Source organism: Balaenoptera borealis (assembly GCF_965194805.1).
Source record: "Balaenoptera borealis genome assembly, chromosome: X".
Taxonomy (NCBI): domain Eukaryota; kingdom Metazoa; phylum Chordata; class Mammalia; order Artiodactyla; family Balaenopteridae; genus Balaenoptera; species Balaenoptera borealis.
The window spans coordinates 123,678,172-123,698,215 of NC_138881.1; the positions used below are offsets into that span (position 1 = coordinate 123,678,172).

The 20,044-nt window shown below is 43.4% G+C and overlaps 1 protein-coding gene and 1 pseudogene across 5 annotated transcripts in view; one reads left to right on the forward strand and one right to left on the reverse strand.

Moving 5' to 3' along the window:
- AFF2 (ALF transcription elongation factor 2) overlaps nucleotides 1–20,044 on the forward strand; it is a 482,808-nt gene that overhangs the window by 57,647 nt on the left and 405,117 nt on the right. The gene's annotated exons all lie outside the window — the stretch shown is intronic.
- The window catches only part of LOC309620968 (elongation factor 1-alpha 1 pseudogene), a 34,032-nt pseudogene continuing 22,744 nt past the window's right edge, over nucleotides 8,757–20,044 (reverse strand). The window contains exon 2 of the transcript in view: nucleotides 8,757–10,393. The product of the transcript in view is annotated as an elongation factor 1-alpha 1 pseudogene (transcript). The remainder of the gene's footprint in view (nucleotides 10,394–20,044) is intronic.

Genomic DNA, 20,044 nt, shown 5'->3' on the forward strand with positions numbered 1-20,044 from the left:
AAACAAGAGGAATATTTAGAAGAAATAATAGAGAGCACGTATGCTCTCATGTCTGTCTCCAGACGTATAAGAAAAGAAACGGAAAAGGATGTGCTAAACAAAACCACCTCTTGGTAATAACACTGTAATGTAAAAATTATAGCCTGGGATTCTTGGAAGTGGCTCCGTCCCCCCACCCGCCTTCTCGGAGGGACTGGCGCCAGCTCTTTAGCTTTACTCAGCTAAAGGGAACTTATTTACCAGCGCCAAATGCATTACTTTAGTAAAAGGGAGGCAAATAGCAATGGATGCCATTCGGCGTTCTGATGAGTGGGGATGGCCATTTTTTCTGAAGTACTGACTTCACTTAGAGGAAAGCCATTGACAGACACCAGAAATCCTGGGAGTTGGTAGGCCAGGGAGCTGGCTGTCGAATTCTGTGTGCTCAGTTCTTGGTGCCTTCCGTGTGCTAGATAATAGAGGGAAAATGGGAGTGACCAGTGAGGCTTCCACTTGAAGAAAACAGGTATGACTCTGAATTTTTTAGGTAATGCCGGGGAAGTTCGTTTGGCAGTTCAAGTTGCTCTGTTCTAGTCGACTGGGTGGAAAAATGGACTGATTGTCTACCTCCTCATCACATAGATTGCTTGGCTTAGGGAAGGGCTATGACTAGGGTGAGGCAGGTCAGACACCCCAGCCCATCATTTCAGGTGCCACCAAAAATTCAGTCATCAAGACAAATAATATTTTAATGGGGTCTTTGTAAAAAATCAAAATTTAAAAAATATCCACAATGAAAAAAAATCTAATTTTTAAATGCAGACAGGATCAGTAACGGTACTGTTCTCAGGGACATGGGAGCCTGAGGCAAAAGGAAAAAATGTTGCATTAATTTTGATTTAAAAAAAATTGCCTTCAAATTCCAATTCACTTGATGACTGGGTTTTTTGGGCACCTCCTGCTCACCCTGAAAGCCCAACTCTAATACTCTCTCTCTCTCCCCCCTCCCCCTCCCCCTCCCCCTCCCCCTCCACAGGCTTCTTAGTCAGAATGCATTTTACCTCTGGGCTTCCCGGTGCTTTCTGCAGCTCTTCTGACTGTGCTTGCCATGCTAGACTGTCATTATTTGTTTGCAGTATCTGCCTCTTTCAGAGGACTATGGCTTCCTTGAGAATCAAGACCACATCTTAGGCTCTTTGTATCCACTATGCCAGCCAGACATTCAGTAGGTACTCAGAAATATTTGCTGGTTGTTAAAAACAACAACCGAGTGAATAAAGGAGTTCAATGGTTAAGTGAAATTAACCTCTGAGTCTTTTAGAACTTGATCCGCAAGTTGACGTTTTCCACTTGTTCCTAACGACACCCCTGGGTCCGTTGGGACCCTGGTTGGGAAACACAAGTCCCACAGAGGGAACTGCTTCTAGAGACTCTCCCTCCTGAGGGCACGCAGGGAGTCAGGTTCGCCAAGTGGGTGATGACGTGCCCTCGGTGACCCCGTCCCCGCACCCATTTTGCTTCACGGCCTGTGCAGAACCCGAGAAGGATTCAGTCCCAGCTCAGCAAAGCCTCGGGGCAGAGGACGGTTTGCCGAAGGTCAGCGTTCAGCGGGCACTTCCAGAAGCCCTCCTGGCTTTCTCCGGGGGCCTGGGCCCTGCCTCGCCTCTGCCTCGGGACCCTGGGGTGGGGGGCACTTCCCCAACGTGCCAGGCACTGCCTGTGCCCCAGCTCGCCCCGCTGAACCAGAACCTCCAGGGGGTGATGCCCTGATCCTCAAGGGCCATGGAATACTCCAGAACACGTGGGAATCTTGCCTGAGGGTTCTGTGTGGCCAAGCTTTGGGGGGCTGCTTTACTTTCTCAGAGAGCCACATTCTTTAACATATTTTTATGACAGTGGCTCAATGGCGAGTTGCCCTTAACTGAACTGGTTCACCCTAGGGCACCCACTAAAAGAAAAAAAAAAGGTGGGGCAAACTATACAATATGCATGATCACTTCAAATCAGAGACGCAAAAGTCGGTATTGAAATGGCCCCTTGCACGTGGAGCTCATGTGATTAAAATTCAGGGTCCATGAGTTCTAATCCTAGTTGTAGACACTGGGAAATTATTGAACTTACTTATGGGAAAATGTTAATGAAAGTGGTGAGTTCCCCAGCCTCCAGTATTGTTAATTTTATAGCAATTTAAGACAACACAGTCGTGCCAGCACGTGACAGCGTGGCTCTGTCTACATGACGTTGAATCTGTCTAGCTGACTGATTTCTTTTTTAACCGCATCTAATCAATTGGCAGGTTGCTTTGGCATCATGTAGACACAGCCAGTGCTGTCCTGGGGGCTGTGTATTGATTTAGTGTTCAGAAGCCTTGGCTGAATGGTGAGTAAAAGTCATGCAACACTAGAATACAAACCCATGGACACAACGGAGAATCAGCTGCTTAGAGTCTTGCCAAGTCCCTCAGGAGGACAGCACCTTCGGTATCTCCCCTTGGCTCTTTGACTCATCTTCGTATCTCCCCTTGGCTCTTTGACTCATCTTCGTATCTCCCCTTGGCTCTTTGACTCATGCAAGCAACTCTCAGAAAGAGCCCAAGCCTCACTCATCCTCACAGGTTAACAAGCCACCAGTGGGCTGTAGTCCTGTCCTCTCACTTGAGTCAAAAGAACAATCTGTCTCCCATGCTCCCTTCCCTGTCCCAAGCCCTATATAGGCAGCCAAAGCTACAGACAGGCCAACTCAATCATTCAAGAAAAACGAACCTGAAAACAACTGCACTCAGGTCGAAGGTGATTTCATTGCTATTCCCAAGAATAGTAGATACCACACTTCCTCCCTCCCTTTCCTCCTGTCTCCCATCCCCTTCCCTCCCTCTCTCCTTTCCCTTCCTTCCCCACTTCTTGCAAGGGATCCACTAAACGCTAGGCCCTGAGCTAGGTGCTGAGGGGCCAGTAGGGAACTCGGTGCCGGTTTTCACAGAGCTTACATTCTAATTGGAGTGGGCAGATGTGAAAAAATCAGCAGACAGTCTCATTTTTGACTGCAGTAAGTGATTTGAAGGAAGTCAGATCGGATGATGTGATGCAGTTACAGAAGTGGGAGAGGCCGAGTTTAGCCTGGGTGGCCTGAGAAGGCCCTGGTTGAGCTGAGACCGGAATGACGAGAAGAAGCTGGTGAAGCGAGGATCTTGGGGAAGCTATTCAAGGAGATAGCAGCGGAATACAAAAGGCCCTGAGGCAGGGGCATGCTTGGCTTGTTCAAGGAACAAAATGAGCCTTGTTAAGGAGGGTAACCTTACAGAGGCTGAGGTCATGGAGGTAGGCAAGGACCAGATCAGTGGGTACTTCAGAGGCTGAGAGGAGCAAGTTGAATTTTATTCCACTTGCAGGGGAAAGCCATTGGAGGAGTTGAAGTGGGGAAAATCATGATCTGATTTACATGTTACAATGGCACCTTCGGAGGACACACCGTAGGGAGGTGAAGAAGGAGGCGAGGGAGGCCAGCTCTTGAGGCTGTGGCAGTGGGGCAGGCGAGTGACGAAGCACATGGATGGAGAGAAGTGAGTGGATGCACGAGGTATGTTGGAGGTGGAGTCAAAAATAGTTGCTGATGGAGCCAGAGTGTGTATGTGGCGGGGAGAGGGTGAGTGAAAGGGAGGAATTGAGCGTGTCCTCTCAAATTTTGTCTTGAGTGGCCAGGCAGATCGTGGCACTTTATGTCTATGTAACTAGAGTCTCTTGGAATGGCTTTTCTAAAGCAAAGGACTAGTCTTTGCCAAAGAATGATTGAAGTTTTATCTTTGGTGAGACAAGAGCAAAATAAAACTGTTCGCAGCATGCCATTGGGAACCTTTTACTCCCCATTCCATATACTCATTTGTAAGCTTGCAAACGTCTTGGGACTGAATTTCAACCTGGGTTGTCTCCCCAGCGGAACTGTGAACTCCTTGAAGGTAGACAGGGCGCTCTATCTTCTTCCTTCTGGTGCATCTCGTGTCAAAGTCAGTGTCTGGCACGTGACAGGTGTTTGGTAAATACTTGGTGAAAGGAAGGAAGGAAAGACAACGGACCCTCTTTAGAACTTGTCTACCCTTTATTTTCAAAGGTTAACCTGAAAATGAAGGGGGTACAGAAAAGGAAATAAAGTAAGGGAATCTCTGCAGCGTGAGAAGGAAACCTCAATATACCCAGAAAAGAAAAATATGATAGAACAACAAACAACAAACATGCTGTAAATAACATTTCCCTCACTGTGGAAAGATTTAATAAATCTATAGTGGCACTTTCCTGTCTGGCAACATCACAGTGTTTAGGACTAAATTTCAACTCTGTTTGATCATTTGAATTCAATCCCAGATATGTTTTAAATATATATTTTGTTCATGTCTAAGACACTTTGGATGACAGATATACTATCATTAGACTGTATTCAGTAACTAATAAAGAAATTATTAAGAAAGTGAAGTCCAAAATGCCTGTGTAACTATAGAGGAGCTGCCTCATTCATTTGATACAAGAGAGGCAGTGAACTGTCTGGAAGAAAGGTGTTTTCCTCCAAAGCATTTGGTAGTTCCTTCTTGATTAGAGAAAAAAGCATCAAGATTACTCAGTGTACTGTTTTGGAGGCATCTTGATGTGGGCTTATCTGCCTTCTCTCACCACACCTGCTCTGCCATTTTACACCATTTCACATTTGTAATTACTTATTCTTCATTCTTTCCTTCCTCATCTGTGCCTTTACTCTTGCTCTTCCAGTGCTCAGGAAGAGATCTCCTTCACCTTCTCCATCACCGGTACCCTAACTATCCTTCAAGTTCAGCTCAGGTGCAACCTTCTCTAAGCAGCCTTCTTGGATTTCTCCAGGGTGAATTTATACGTTCCTCTATGTTTCCTCTGGTTTATGTTATGTTCAGAATTATGTCAATGACTGGCCAGTTATTCTCAACCCAGGAAACTGTCAGTGCTTGACTTTGTGACTACAGCCTAAGATTTTGCCGTAGTATATAGTTGAATATTTCTCTGCTCGAAGGAGCATTATGTAGTTCATCATATATATGATAAAAACACATGCTGTATCCCCTGTATTTTATTTTCTTGGTTGTAGGAAACTGACTGTTTCAAACACTTTACTCAATATTCCCCTAAAGGCATCAGCAGCAAAAATTTATGAACATATTTTTATTAGAGATGATTTGGGTTTCATTCCTAGGAAATGGAGCTAGAAAAATTTTAAGGTCATTAGCCATAATAATTTAAAATACATGGTTGTTTGAATACGTTAGCTTTAGCTTTTAGGTTCTCTGCTATCTTTAGCTTCTTCCATTTTATTTTAATAATGATAAAAATAAATCTCACATTTGTTAACTTTTTCCATTCTAAGGTGTTTAACAAACTTTAGGGGTGCAAATATAATGAAGTGATCCATATGCTTGCAACTAGGTTTATGACCCTGAGAGCATTTGATTACAATTATTTCTATTTCATTGATGTTGCTCAGAGTCAACAGAAGAATTGGGTTCAAACTTATTGGAAAAGTACAATTAGAAACCCTTGTCAACCCAGTTAACATGTCTTTGAAAATAGCATGTTAACACAGAACCTCCATATTTTTTAACTCTAAAATGTACTTTTATTTCTATTCTCCCTTCTTCCAATAACCATTTGTTGCATAACAACTATGTTTTGGGTTCAGAGCTCAACCCTGGGGATAAAAAGAGCAGCAAGGCTGTCAGAAGTGTATATATATATAGATATAGATACAGGTATAGATATAGATATAGATATATAGATATATAATAGATGTGTTTATACATCAGTAAGGTAGGTTGTATGTTTGTAGTGTCAACCTTAAAAATAAAATTGCCAGTTATTTTACCAGCAAAATGAAGTTATTCAGGAATCACAGAGGAATTGCAATTTGGGACAAGCAAACTATGGCAAGCTATAAGCAAGTCCAGAGAACTAAGGAAAGGAGCCTTTGTTTATAGAGGAAAGGAGGCAGTTGGGAGGGGCTGTTTTGAACAAAATTCATTGGAGGAGAGTAGGAGTTCAGGGTGGTGGCAGCTTCTCATTGGCTGACTGTGGTGGTTTCTCATTGGCTGGGCTGTTGCTAGGCAAGGAGAAAATCTTTCTTCTGCTGGGGTGTGTAAAGTAAGCTTCTTCCAGTTGGGGAATGCAAGGTACACTTCTTGCTGGGGTCTGCAAGTGGCAGAGAGTGGTAGTGCATGAGAGCTCCCCCTTCGGGGCTTCCTGACTCCATTTTATTTATTTTTTTTCACTTTAATTAGTTACTATTATTACTATATACTAGGCTCCCTGCTACATGCTCTACTCCTATAACTGCATTTTTTAAAACTTTTTATTTGTTATTGGAGTATAGCCGATTAACAGTGTTGTGATAGTTTCAGGTGCACAGCAAAGGGACTCAGCCATACATATGCATGTATCCATTCTCCCCCAAACTCCCCTCCCATCCAGGCTGCCACATAACATTGAGCAGAGTTCCCTGTGCTATACAGTAGGCCCTTGTTGGTTATCCATTTTAAATATAGCAGTGTGTACATATCGATCCCAGAATGAGGTTTCCTTTATTTATTTTTACGTTTCCCCTTTTGATCAAGATCTTTCCTTTAAAGCATTGCTGATCAGTCAGGTTTTGGTGGGTTTGCCCCTTGGTTCCAGGAAGGACCTTTTCTGGTTGTCATGTCCCTCGTCTGACAAGAAGTGCACAGAATGGAAACCACTGAGGCTACATTTGAGTAACAAGAAAGGGTAGGAGGGAGAACTCTCAGGCACCTGTCACTTAAAGTCTGTATCTTATCAAAGTCATAAGTGTTGGAGGTCATTTTGAAGCACTGAGCTAACATCGCTCTGTTTGGTGCATCACTTCTGCAGAGATTTGACAGGCAATAGCTATAAAGTTAAAAAATAATTATGCAAAACAGAATGAAAATTAACATGACAAATCCAAGTTGTATGATTGTTCTAAACCATTTACCTAGGCCTGAAGGTAGCCAACTGAACAAGTCAAAGGACCATGGAGAGTTAGGTGAAAGTTTTTTGTAACCAGTGTGCTTGTTCCTTGATCTTGTGTGGTGGAATATCTACCTCACCAGGAGCATTTATCCGTGAGCAGCAGGTGGTATTTGCTATTACACAGACACCTCCTGTTCAGCAAGTAGATAATCAAAGGGCTGTACAATTGTCCACAACTACTTTAGCCAACGAGTCAAGTGATCATTTGGGGGCTGCTACTGCCTTGGCTGTGGAGTTGGCTAGCTAACCTAATGTTAGGGAGAGATTTCTGATGCTGCATTCACTGGCATTTACTTGGATCCATGGGAGAAGGGCTTTCCCTATGGGGCAAACCTGGAGTCATGTGTGCCTCCTAGAAGTTCCCATTTAAAGTGGCCATGGAGCTTTAATGCGGAGGACCAATGAGAGGCTTCTGATTTGTTATGAATGGTGACTGGGACAGTTAAATATCCCAATAAGCATTGATCTCCAGTTCACCAGCTATCTAAACATCCATATGCCCATGAGAAATGCCAACCACCACAGGCAAAGATAAAGCCAGGTGTAGCACAGAGGATTCCAGCTAACATATGGTTATTGATAGCTTTGTTGGCTGGAATTTCCTGATTGACATGTTCAAGCCAGGGGTCAGAGGAATTGAGATGACATTCTGTAAGGTACCATCCTAGCCTAGAGAAGTCTTTTCTAAAAGCCTTGAAAAGAGGAGTTAGCTTCTTTGCATTTCCCTTGGGTGCAGGGTAATGGATCGTATTTAAATAAGAAAAAGAGTGCCAAGGTGGAGGTGTTGAGCTGAGCTAGTATGGTTACGGTTGGAGAATGTTTGAAACAAGGTGTGGGAACACCTGGGTGTAACAGCCTAACCAGATAGTTAACACCAGTAGGCTTGTGAGTATAACTGACAGTGGCATTTGGGACTAAAGAGAAATTGGTTACAGGTAAAACCAAGGGATCTCCAACACCGTGAACAGATCAGAGTTTCTGGTGACAGATCCAACAGTCAGAAAGGTTTCCTCCTTTCTCAGGAGATTGGGAAATGCAGATAAGAGTATTGTCTTTCCAATAAAGAGAAGGAGAAAATAGGGTAAGAAGCAACAGTGAGAAAAGGTATACAGGCCTGGTCTGGTTATGTTGGGAAAGCTGTCTCCTTCAGAGGCTGTGTCCACTTCAGTTCCTGAAAATCTTTATTTTCAGGTCACCAGTTTGTGTGCAGGTCCAGCCAGGGTTTGGTGTTTTCTTTAGATGTGACACATGAATCCAAGAGTCTATTCCTTGGAGTTTGGCAACACAAGGGTTGGTTAATGGTACCTGATAGGGGCCTTTCCAGTGAGCTTGAAGGGACTCTTTCTGGAGGTGTCTTGTCCAATAGGTGAAATCTCCAGGTGGTAAGGAATGATGTTTAAAGTCTTCGTCTCCAGAGAAGATGGGAGACACTGAGAAAAGATTGCTCTACTAGAGCATGGCTATTTTCAACAGAAGCAATGAAGCCTTTATAATTTTGAAGGATGATCTCCTTTTATCAGTTGTGATCAAAAGAAGCAGGAGCCAGGTGTATTGGGCATCCTGTGATTATCTCAGAGTGAGAGTTTATCGGTTCTAAAAGGGTTTAGACATGAGATTTAGAAGGACTAATGGCAGTGCCTTTGGCCAGGATACTACAAATGGAAGGGTTTCTACAAATTTTGCAAATTGCGTCTTTTTTTTTTTTATTAAACTTTTTTAATGGGTCTCAAATTCTCTGACCGATTTTTGGTCAAGTTGTTTCCATTAAAAAGTATTGATTTTAAAAACTAATAACTTAAAACTGCCACACACAAAACAAATGGTCCACAAAACATTCTCCTTTCCTTCTGAAGGTTTTACGATGCATTGTTATCATTAACCAGTCTTTTGCTATTACACTTAAATGGCCAATTGAGACAAACAGTTCTGAGACCGTTCTTCCACCACTGATTAAGACTGGGGTGGCAGGTATTGGGGATAATATTCATTTAGCATTCTGAGCTCTCTGGGCAGACTTGGTGACCTTGCCAGCTCCAGCTCCCTTCTTGTCCACTGCTTTGATGACACCCACAGCAACCGTCTGTCTCACGTCACCAACAGCAAAAGGGCCCAGAGGAGGATAGTCAAGAGAAGCTCTCAACACACATGGGTTTGCCAGGAACCATATCAACGATGACAGCATCACCAGATTTCAAGAATTTGGGGCCATCTTCCAGCTTTTTCCCAGAACGACGATCTATCTTCTCCTTCAGTTCAGCAAACTTGCAAGCAATGTGAGCTGTGTGACAATCCAGCACAGGTGCATATTCAGCACTGATTTGGCCTGGATGGTTCAAGAATAACCACCTGAGCTGTGAAGCCAGCTGCTTCCATCGGTGGGTCATTTTTGCTGTCACCAGCCACATTGCCACGACGAACATCTTTGACAGACACGTTCTTCACATTGAAGCCCACATTGTCCCCAGGAAGGGCTTCACTCAAAGCTTCATGGTGCATTTCAGCAGACTTCACTTCAGTTGTCACGTTGACTGGAGCAAAGGTGACCACAATGCCAGGTTTGAGAACACCAGTCTCCACTCGACCCACAGGGACAGTGCCAATACCACCAATTTTGTAGACGTCCTGGAGGGGCAAACACAAGGGCTTGTCAGTTGAGTGAGTTGGTGGCAGGATGCAATCCAGCGCTTCAAGCAGTGTGGTCCCACTGGCATTGCCATCTTTATGGGTGACTTTCCATCCCTTGAGCCACAGCATGTTAGCACTTGGCTCCAGCATGTTGTCACCATTCCAGCCAGAAGTTGGCACAAATGCTACTGTGTTGGGGTTGTAGCCAATTTTCTTAATGTAGGTGCTGACTTCCTTAACAGTTTCCTCGTATCTCTTCCGGCTGTAGGGTGGCTCAGTGGAATCCATTTTGTTAACTCCAACAATGAGTTGTTTCACACCCAGAGTGTAGGCCAGAAGGGCACGCTCACGGGTCTGCCCATTCTTGGAAACACCTGCTTCAAATTCACCAGCACCAGCAGCAACAATCAGGACAGCACAATCAGCCTGGGATGTGCCTGTAATCATGTTTTTGATGAAGTCTCTGTGTCCTGGGGCATCAATGATGGTCACATAGTACTTGCTGGTCTCGAATTTCCAGAGGGAGATATCAATGGTGATACCATGCTCGCGTTCAGCTTTCAGTTTGTCCAGGACCCAGGCATACTTGAAGGAGCCCTTTCCCATCTCGGCAGCCTCCTTCTCGAACGTTTCAGTGGTTCTCGTGTCGATCCCACCACATTTGTAGATCAGATGGCCAGTAGTGGTAGACTCCCCCAAATCTACGTGTCCAATGACAACGATGTTGATGTGGGTCTTCTCCTTTCCCAGTTTTGCTTAGGTTTAGCGGTGGTTTTCATGACACCTGTGTCCTGGTGGCAAACCCGTTGCGAAAAAGCACAAATTGAGTCTTAATGTTGCTGTTAGTGCGTTGGACCAGCCCTGAGGATTGAGGGTGGGAAGCACAGTGAAAATGCGTTAGGACTGGCCAAACGACACACACTTGCTGTAATATTTGACCAGTAAATTGGGTTCCCTGGTTGCTCTGGAGCTCAAGAGGGGTTCCTGAGGGTAAGGATAATCTTTCCTAAAATAATTTTAGCCACAGAAGAGGCAGTAGCTTGTCTACACAGAAGGGCTTAGACCCAGTGGGAAAAAATACAAACCATGACTAAAACATATTTATATCCATGAGATGGGGGAAACGGAATAAAATCCATCTCCCAAACCTCCAGTGGTCCATTGGGCAATTTAAAGTGTTCCGGAGCACTGCAAACAGGTTTTCCTGAATTATATTTTGGGCAGGTGGGGCAAGCAGAGTAGGCACTTTTTGTGGCCTTATTGATATCTCCTCACCAGTATTGATTCATAAACATTATCATTTTATCTGCAGACCAATGGTTTAATGCGTATACAGTAGTCAGTAATGGGAATTTTAGAGTCCCTGGCTAGGCTGGATTGTTATTTGGCCCAAACCAGAGTTCTCCCTTTTTATCGAATGAACAGTTACTAAATTTCCAATCTTGTGTTTCCTTTTCTGGAGCCAATTCTTGGGCTTCTCTAACCAATTTCTGTAGGTTATTATTTGGGGGAACATCCCTTTGGACATGACAGAGGTTTGATTTTTCGTTCCTTTGAGGGCAACATTCTTGGCAGAAATGTCAGCAATGTGGTTTCCTTTAGCTTCCAGGGAGTCCAGTTTGGAATGCCCAGGGACCTTAATAATAGCTAAAGTTGCTGGCAAGAGTGTGGCATCTAATAAATCCTGGACATAAGAGCCATTTTAAATTTTAGTCCCGTTAGAAATAAAGAGACCTTGCTGGTTCCATAACATTAAGTCATGAGCTACTCCAAAGGCATATCTATTGTCTGCAGTTTTGCCCTTTGCTGAAATGCAGACCCAAGTAAGATCATATAATTCAGCCTGTTGGGCCGAGGTGGCCACAGGCAAAGGTGCCGCCTTGATGACTTTAAAAGGAGTTGCAACTGCATATCCAGCACAATATTTACCATTTTCTTTCTTTAAGAACCATTGGTAAGCCATGAAAACTCAGCATTGGTGACAGGAGTTTCCTGTAAATCATCGTGAGGAGGCCAAAGGTGATCTGTCAGAGTCAGTCATGAGGAGTGTTGTCCCTAGAGAAGGGAAGAAGGTGGCAGGGTTAAGGTTATCACAGTGAGAAAGAGTTATATGAGGAGTGATTGCCATGAGGATTTCATAGGAAGTGAGAAGACTGGCTGAAGTGTGTTGGTGTGATGAGAATTCAGGAGGGCTCTACTGCATGGGGTACAAAATTGGTGAGGGGGGATCCCATGACTATCTCTTTGGTGGCCTGAAGTAAAAGGAAAGTGGCAGAAATGGCTCTGAGGTAAGGAGGGGTATCCTCATACCATAGTGTCTATCTGCTGACTGTAGTACCTTATGGGGCGATGGTGATCCCCATGTTTTTGGGTGACTACTCCGAGAGTACTTGTCTCCTTCTCCAATGTAAAGAGGAAGAGGGGAAGTTGATAATTAGGATGTCCAAGGGCAGGAGGATTTATCAAGCTTTCCTTTAAGGTATTAAAAGCTGGGTCATCCAGATCTTCCCAAGTAGTAAGGGTCAGGTTTGCTGTTCTTTAGTAAGGCATATAGAGGCTGGGCCATGAGAGAAAAGTTCAGAACCCAGCTCTAACAATCACCAGCCAACCCAAGAAAACCTCATAATTGACTTTGCTTTTGGGCTTTGGGAAGTTCAGGATGCTATGAAGCTTATCTGGGTCTAGGTGCCCAGCCCTTTTTCCACGATCAGGTGCCCAAAATAATGAACTTGGGTTTGAACAAACAGCCGTTTCTCCTTAGAAACTGTATGTCCCTTTGAGGCTAAAAGCTTCAATAGGTGGGTGCTGTCTTCCTGAAAAAAGACCTGGGAAGGGGAGCAGAGAAGCTAGCCATCTACATATTGTAATAAAGTAGAGCCTCCAGAACATTTTATATCGTCTAAATCAGCTTTTGAGATTTGTGAGATGTAAGAAGGACTTTTGGTAAACTCTTGGGTCATTACTGTCCAGGTATATTGTTGTCCTTCCCAAATAAAGGCAAAGAGGTATTGATTAGCATTATCTGTAGGGATGCTAAAGAAGGTGCTACGTAAATCACTCACAGTGAGAAATTTGCTTTTGGTGGGCATGAAGCTAAAAAAGTATGGGAATTGGGAACAACAGGGTGACAAGGTATGACAGTATAGTTTATGGCTTGGTGGTCTTGGACAAATCTCCATCCTTGGTCATTGGGTTTCTTTTCAGGTAAAATAGGGATGTTGCAGGGACTAGTGCACCAGATAATGAGGCCCTGGGTCTTATAATCATCTATTATTGGCTTAGTGCCCTGGAGGGCCTCTTTATTTATGGGGTATTGCTTAATTCCAGGGAGAGGCTTTGAGGGATCTATTTGCATCTTAATAGGAAGATTCTGCCAATATCAGTTGAGGATTTTGCCCATAAGGAGGGTGGCAGCTGATCTTATAGGGACAAATGATTAGTTTCCTTAGAATTAGCTCCTGTGCCATCAGAGATGGAGCAAATAAAAGATGTTGAAGGGTCATTTGATTTGCTCAGTAGGTGGCTGTTTTGGTTGCTGCTATCAAATTCTAGAACTCTCCCTTTCTGGGAGAAAGAAATTCTAGCATGATATTTTTCTAAGAAATCTCAGCCCAGTAAATGAATAGGGATGGAGGAACTAAGGAGCAAAGGGTGGGTGTCTCTTAGAGGGCCTAAATCAAAGGGGATAGGTTTAGAAACAGGAACCTGATGAGCTTTATTTGGGATCCCCACTATTTGAACCCTTTTAGTACTCTGAGGTAGGGGCTGTTTAATAACAGTGGGGTTGAGCACTGAGAGTGTAGCTCTGGTGTCAGTAAGGTCATAGAGAGATTCATTCCCAATCTGGAGAGTGGTTTTTTCAAGCCGATTAAGAGGGAGGATTTGGAAGAGCCCCTGTAGTTCCTCAGAGCCCCATCACTGGGGGTTAGGAGGGCATTGGAAAGGCTGGTTAGAGGGCTGAAGGTATCTGGAGTGCTTAAGCTTGTAACAATCTTCCTTCCAATGTCCTGGCTTTTTGCAATAATGGCAGAGACCGGGAGGGTTTGTTTTTGTTTCTTTAGAGACCTCCATTTGTTGGAGTTTAAAATTGAGGATTTTAGTGATCTTCCTTTTAGTTGAATCATACAGGGTGCAGGTGAGCTGGTTTGCTAAATTAACTAAATTTGGATGGATGTAGTTCCCCATTCCATCCTCTTTTAACTGGAAGAGAAAGATCCTGGTTCAGCCCGTTAATGAACATAGAGTTAAAGGCTACCTGAGTGGATGCAACATCCATAGACCAGAATTGTCCTTAAAAATAATTTGGAGTTGACTGTAATAGTTGTGCAGAGGTTCATTTGGGTTTCTGAGTGCAAGTCTGAATCTTATTCCAATCAGTAGGTTTTGGGAAAGCCCTAGAAGTTGCCAACTGGAGTTACCTGGCGATTCCCTGAGTCTGATCATATAATAAAGCATAGGGTTGGTCTCCTGGGTGTACTTCTAGGGACTCTTCTGGATTTTCCCAATTAGCAGTTTTTATCCAGTGTTTGGCTTGACCTTCACTGACAAGCATGTGAACTAGCTGATGTAAGTCAGAGAAACCAAGCTGATAAGTTTGAATGTCCATATTAAATTCATCAGCAAATTTGTGGGGATCCTCAGTTACTTTGGGAAAATCTGACTGTAGCTTGTAGTTCAGCTCTGGTCCAGGGAACATAAGAAATTAGGGGTTTAGCATTTGGATCCTCAGAGGGCCTGATTTAAAGAGGCAGGTTTTAATAGGTTCAGGGGAGGAGAAAGTGGGGAGAAGTTCAGAGAAAAAGGGAAGTTCAGCAAGAGGATTAAAAGGAGGAGATGGGGACAGTGCAGAAGGGAAAGAGGAAGCTGACACCAGGTGGGGCCTCGGCACAAGATGGCTGCTGTGTACTTGGAGACATAGAGGATGGGAGAGGGAAAAAGGAGACCTCAGACGCTTTTTGGTTTTTTCCAATTGTTTATTTGCCACAGTTAATTTAGAAATGATATTTTGTAAAGAGGCGATTTTAGAGTCTTGAATGAATTTGGAAGCCTCCAGGAACTAATTAAAATAGGCATCCCATTCAGTCTGTTTAATTTTAGAGCCATGGTCTTCTAATTTAGTTCTGAGAAAAACAAGTTTGGGGAGGTCAAAAGTTCCCCATAAATGCCACTGGAGTTCTAAATTGTTTTTGGTCAAATTGGTCCATTTAGTTAAAATGTGCATAAGGAGGGACCATAGTTTTTAAACATAAAACCAGCTGGGGTCCCGAAAGCGGGACACTCCCGAGATAATTTAGCCGAGTTGAATCCAACTGCTCAAAACTCAGAAGTTTAGAAAACAGAAGAATACTCACCAGAAAGGGCAATGCCTTCATAAAAACAAAAACAGTTCCCAAATAAAGTCAGAGAGCTTGACCAAAGGAAGGGAGTTTGGATCCAAGGGAAGGCTTACTGAACTCAAAAGAAAACGATAACTCACAGAAGGAGAGAGTGCAAGCGGCTCAAGTGCATACCTCACACAGTTCTGGGAGTCATTAGTTTGTTGTTGGGGGGCGGTGTGTGGCACCTCCAGATCCCACTTCTGACACCGTGAAATGTCAACCTTAAAAATAAAATAGCAGGACTTCCCTGGTGGCACAGTGGTTAAGAATCTGCCTGCCAATGCAGGGGACACGGGTTCGAGCCCTGGTCCGGGAAGATCCCACATGCCGCGGAGCGACTAAGCCCGTGCACCATAACTACTGAGCCTGCGCTCTAGAGCCCGCGAGCCACAACTACTGAAGCCCGCGTGCCTAGAGCCCGTGCTCCACAACAAGACAAGCCACCGCAATGAGAAGCTCGCGCACCGCAACGAAGAGTAGCCCCCCGCTCGCCGCAACTAGAGAATGCCCACGTGTAGCAATGAAGACCCAACACAGCCAAATAAATAAAATAAATAAATAAATAAATTTATTTAAAAAAAACAAATCCTATTAAAAAAAATAGCTAGTTATTTTACCAGCAAAATTAGTTTACTTGAGAATAGCAGAGGAATTGCAATCAGGACAAGCAAACTGTGTCAAGCCATAGGCAAGCCTGGAGAACAAAGAAGAGGACCGTTCTTTTATAGAGGAAAGGAGGAAGTTGGGAGGGACTGTTTTAAATGAAAGTTCTTTGGAGTAGAGCAGGAGTTCAGGGTGGTGGTGGCTTCTCATTGGCTGAGTGTGGTGGTTTCTCATTGGCTGGGCTGTTGCTAGGCAAAGAGAAAATCTTTCTTCCTGCTGCACGGGTGTGTAAAGTAAGCTTCTTCCAGTTGGGGAATGCAAGGTACACTTTTCCCTGCTGAGGTCTGCCGGTGGCAGAGTGGTAGTGCATGAGAGCTCCCCCTTCAGAGCTTCCTGACTCCATGTTAAATGAGGTTTCCTTTATTTCTTTTCACAGTAGCAATAAGGTAGGAAGGTATACACACATACATATTTATAAAATATGTATAAAAGTACATGTCAGTTAAAAGTGCATTTTCAGGTGTGTTGCAACAACCTTGTGAGTTATTACCATCCCCATTTCATAGAGAAGAAACCAAGACTTAAAAATGTTACATGAAAAAAAAAATGTTACATGATTTGCCCAAGTTTATACACTAATAGGTGGTACAGTTAGGGTTCAGACCGAACGTGTGTGACTTTAAAGCTCATGTTCTTTATCAATATACATTTGTAAGTGTCTCTTTTTTAACCAGAGACCAACTTTGTCCCAGAAGTTCAGATTCAGAATAAAAGAAAAAAGAATGAAGAGTGTGAAAATGGTAATGGTTGTGTGAATGGCGAAACTGGATCATCATGAATACCAAGGATTTATTTTATTGTGTATGTGCTTTAGGAGTAGAGAGTTAGTCCTCAGACTCTGGTGCTCAGCCTGTATTGGATTCAGAGCATGAAATACAGCATTTCAGTGCAGTTGCATCCCCCCCTCCCCGCCTCCCCAGCTGAGGACCACCTTATGGGTGAATTACTTCATGGTGTGATCCTTTAGATATCTTGGTAGCTAAGAAGGAACTCCCAGAGTTATAATATGTTCAAACACCAGATGAGCCACCAAGGATGTCTGTGAGGCTTCATTCTTAAGAATCTCCAGATTGAGAAAACCATCTATTTGTTCTGAAGAGCTGAGACGTTTACCTCTTAAGATCTCTGACAGTCCTGTGATTTTGCAAAACATGCACAGGTTTCAAGTTAATTTCACCTGAAGCCATTCACCTCTCAAGATCGCTGACAGTTCCAGGATTTTGCAAAACACGTGCAAATTTTGAGTAAATTTCACCTGAAATGGAACCCTACTTTGTAGCTGTTTTATAAGCAAGGTGCTAGCAAAACACCCAGGTGTTTCTGTGATACCTTAGACTACATTAGAATCCTTCTTAGGCACTTTGGTACTTCTGCTTCATAGGACTTCTTACAATCGTAGTTCATTGTGTGATTATTTGTTTAATGCCTATCTCCCATGCTAGACTATGAACTCTGGGTGGAGAGGGACGGTGTCTATTGCTCAGTGCTGCACCTTACCTGCAGTGCTTGAAACCCCATGACTGGCAAATAGTTGACGCTCAATATTTATTGAGGCAGGAATAAATGAATGGAATCTGACAGAAGACTAGGGACATGCAACCATGTAGCGGATTTAGTCTTGATTTATGCCACAGAGATTCCCATTCTTAGTTTTTAAGCACAGCCCTAGTTCAATACCTCTTTCATGACCTAACGGCTCTGGGGGTTTTATGTGACGGAGGGCAAGTCTGTTTGCTTGGTGATTACAAGAGGACAGATACAATATTTACTAGCCTTAGCAACTCCTGAGCGAATGTGGTCCCTGGAGAAGGGCACATGATAATGAAGCAGGGAAACCCAGCCGTTATCTCGAAGCAAAGCCACACAGGCGTCAAGGCCGTGACTCACGTTCCTGTGGTCGGGAGCCCTGGAGTTTTCAAGGATAATTTATGGTGACACGGATGAGACAGAGTTCATTTAAATACTGTAACTGCTGAAGTATTCTGAAGTGGGAAAGTCAGCGCATGGTGGAGTAAATACCTTGTTGACCCCTTCTCACTCTCCGATACACCATTGTTTCAAGTATTTACTCTAAAATACTTGAGTCCTAATGTGACCCAGGCGAGATGAACTGACCACGGCTGCTTAATGCACGTTAAGATTTGGTTTCTGAACACGGAGCACACGTTCATCTTCACTCAGCCCATTGTTCTTTGATCGGTTAAATGATGCTCTATATAGAGAACTGTGATAGCAAAAAATAAATGTTTTATACAGTGCTAGAAAAAGCTTTAGGGGAAAATTTTAGCAAAAGAACAGATTCTTTCTTGTTTCTATAGAAACCAGTAGCGATCAGGAAGAGTGAGGTGCTCTTTCATGTGTACATGGTAGTAAGGCCAGCCCAGCGGTCCCCAGCACACTGGAGGGCTAGTTAAAGACCCACTATCAGCGGGGGAGCCTCTGTCTGTGTCCCTTTGATCTCACTGGCAGTGGGGGACATCTTGCTGGAAATCCCGGCTTCCCCATGGGCTGAGTAGGGCTGCGGTCCACAGTCGCTCAGCATCATAGAGCCAGAAAGGCTCTGAACAGGAATCCCTTGTTGAAAGAGGAAGAAAAAGGTAAACATAAGGAAAGCTCTAATATCAGCTGTCAACAGGCCTTTCAGTGTGCTCCTTGCCATCGAGCAGTAAATGTCCTGGTCGTGTCCTGACCAGATTACTGATAAACTGGCCAAAGCAGGCATTTGAGCTGTGGGTGGTAGGATAATTTGTTGCCCTTCCAATTTGTCTACTTCTATAAAATCTTTTTTTTTTTCAAATGAAATTAGAATGAAATGCCTCCTTTTTGGTTTCGTTTGTAAAGCTGTTACCTTCTTGACAAGTGAATGTTGAGCAAGACTTAAATCAAATTCCAAGGCAAATACTTTTCTAAAGCCTAATCAATACTACGGCTTTAAAATGATTTCTCCAGTCTTTTAAATGAAGTTTAGGTCAAATGTAATGACAGGATGAAGCAGGCGCATTTTGCTTCAATCTGACATGTCCCAGAAGCTAAGAGGAATATCTAGTAACTGACAGAAGGGTTTTCCCTTTGTTTGACATTTACTTTGTATGTAAACAATCCAGTATATTGGCATGTCAGTGTATTAGTTGGTGGTGGTCCAAAACATGATGTGAATTCAGATAGTATTTCTTTCTGCTCACAAATACACACTCTTGATCAACAAGAGAACATTTATTGCAGTCTTGCCTTGCAGTTGGCAGAACAGAATGAATCATTTTGAAATATAAACTTCCTCAGATCTAAAATATATCACTGGAAAACACAAGACAGAGGGGGGAGTGGATTATGAAATAAAAGGAACGTATTTAGGAGTCTATAGGTCATAAACATAATAGATGGTCACTAATAAAATACTGGGACAAGTGTACAAGACTACATTTAGTGAGCAGGTGTTGAAAGCTGGATAACTTCCTTGAAGCTGTACTTTGGAAGCAGCATTTTGCAATGTGGAAGGGTATGAAGTGGCCTCTTACTGGCTGTGTGACCTCAGGTAAGTCACTTCCCCTCTCTGAACTTCAGTTTCCTCACCTATGAAATGGTAATAATACAAATGATGGTGATGGTGATGATGATGGGGGGGAGGAGTAGGAGGGGGAGGAGGGGGAGGAGGGGGAGGAGAAGGGTGTCTCCCTCGTAGGGTTCTGTAAGGTTTAAGAGAATTCTAGAAAACTCTGCACAGAGGAGGTACACAGTATGTGTCATGTTCCTTTCCCCCTTCCCCCAAAGTAACCAGATTAATACTGAGCATTTCTTTCTTACCAAGCTTTCAGCCATCATCTTTCTGCTGTTAAATGAGAACTCAGGTTTTGCTAAAATATACTTTGGCAGAAAAGTAAACGAACTTTCCTAAATGGGAGATACACATGGAATGAGAAATACCCTGTATTTTCTAGACACATTTTATTTCAGCTTCTTTTCCCCTGGGAGTAAAGTGAGGGTGCAAAATCTCTCAAGTCCTTTTATGAATTTAAGACTTAAAATCCTTAGATTTGCTATGACAGACCCAAAGCTTTTCTGGAGACCTGTGTGTGTGTTTGACCTGTGGGGCTGACACCAGTATTCAGAAGCTCTTCTTATTCATGCGTGGGTCTTGCTTGCCTAGCACACATAATAAGGGCTCAATAAATGTTTGTCTAATGAATAAATGACAATATCATGAAATAAAGTTAAAAATGTAATGCTTACCAAACAAGTCTCAATAAGTTTGTTTCAGTGATTTTTTTCTCCCACACCGTTGTGTGTAATATCAGCCCACAGGCAATGTATGAAAAAGGGATAACTGTAGGTAAAATGGAAAGAATCCTTGCCTCTATTTAACTGGCC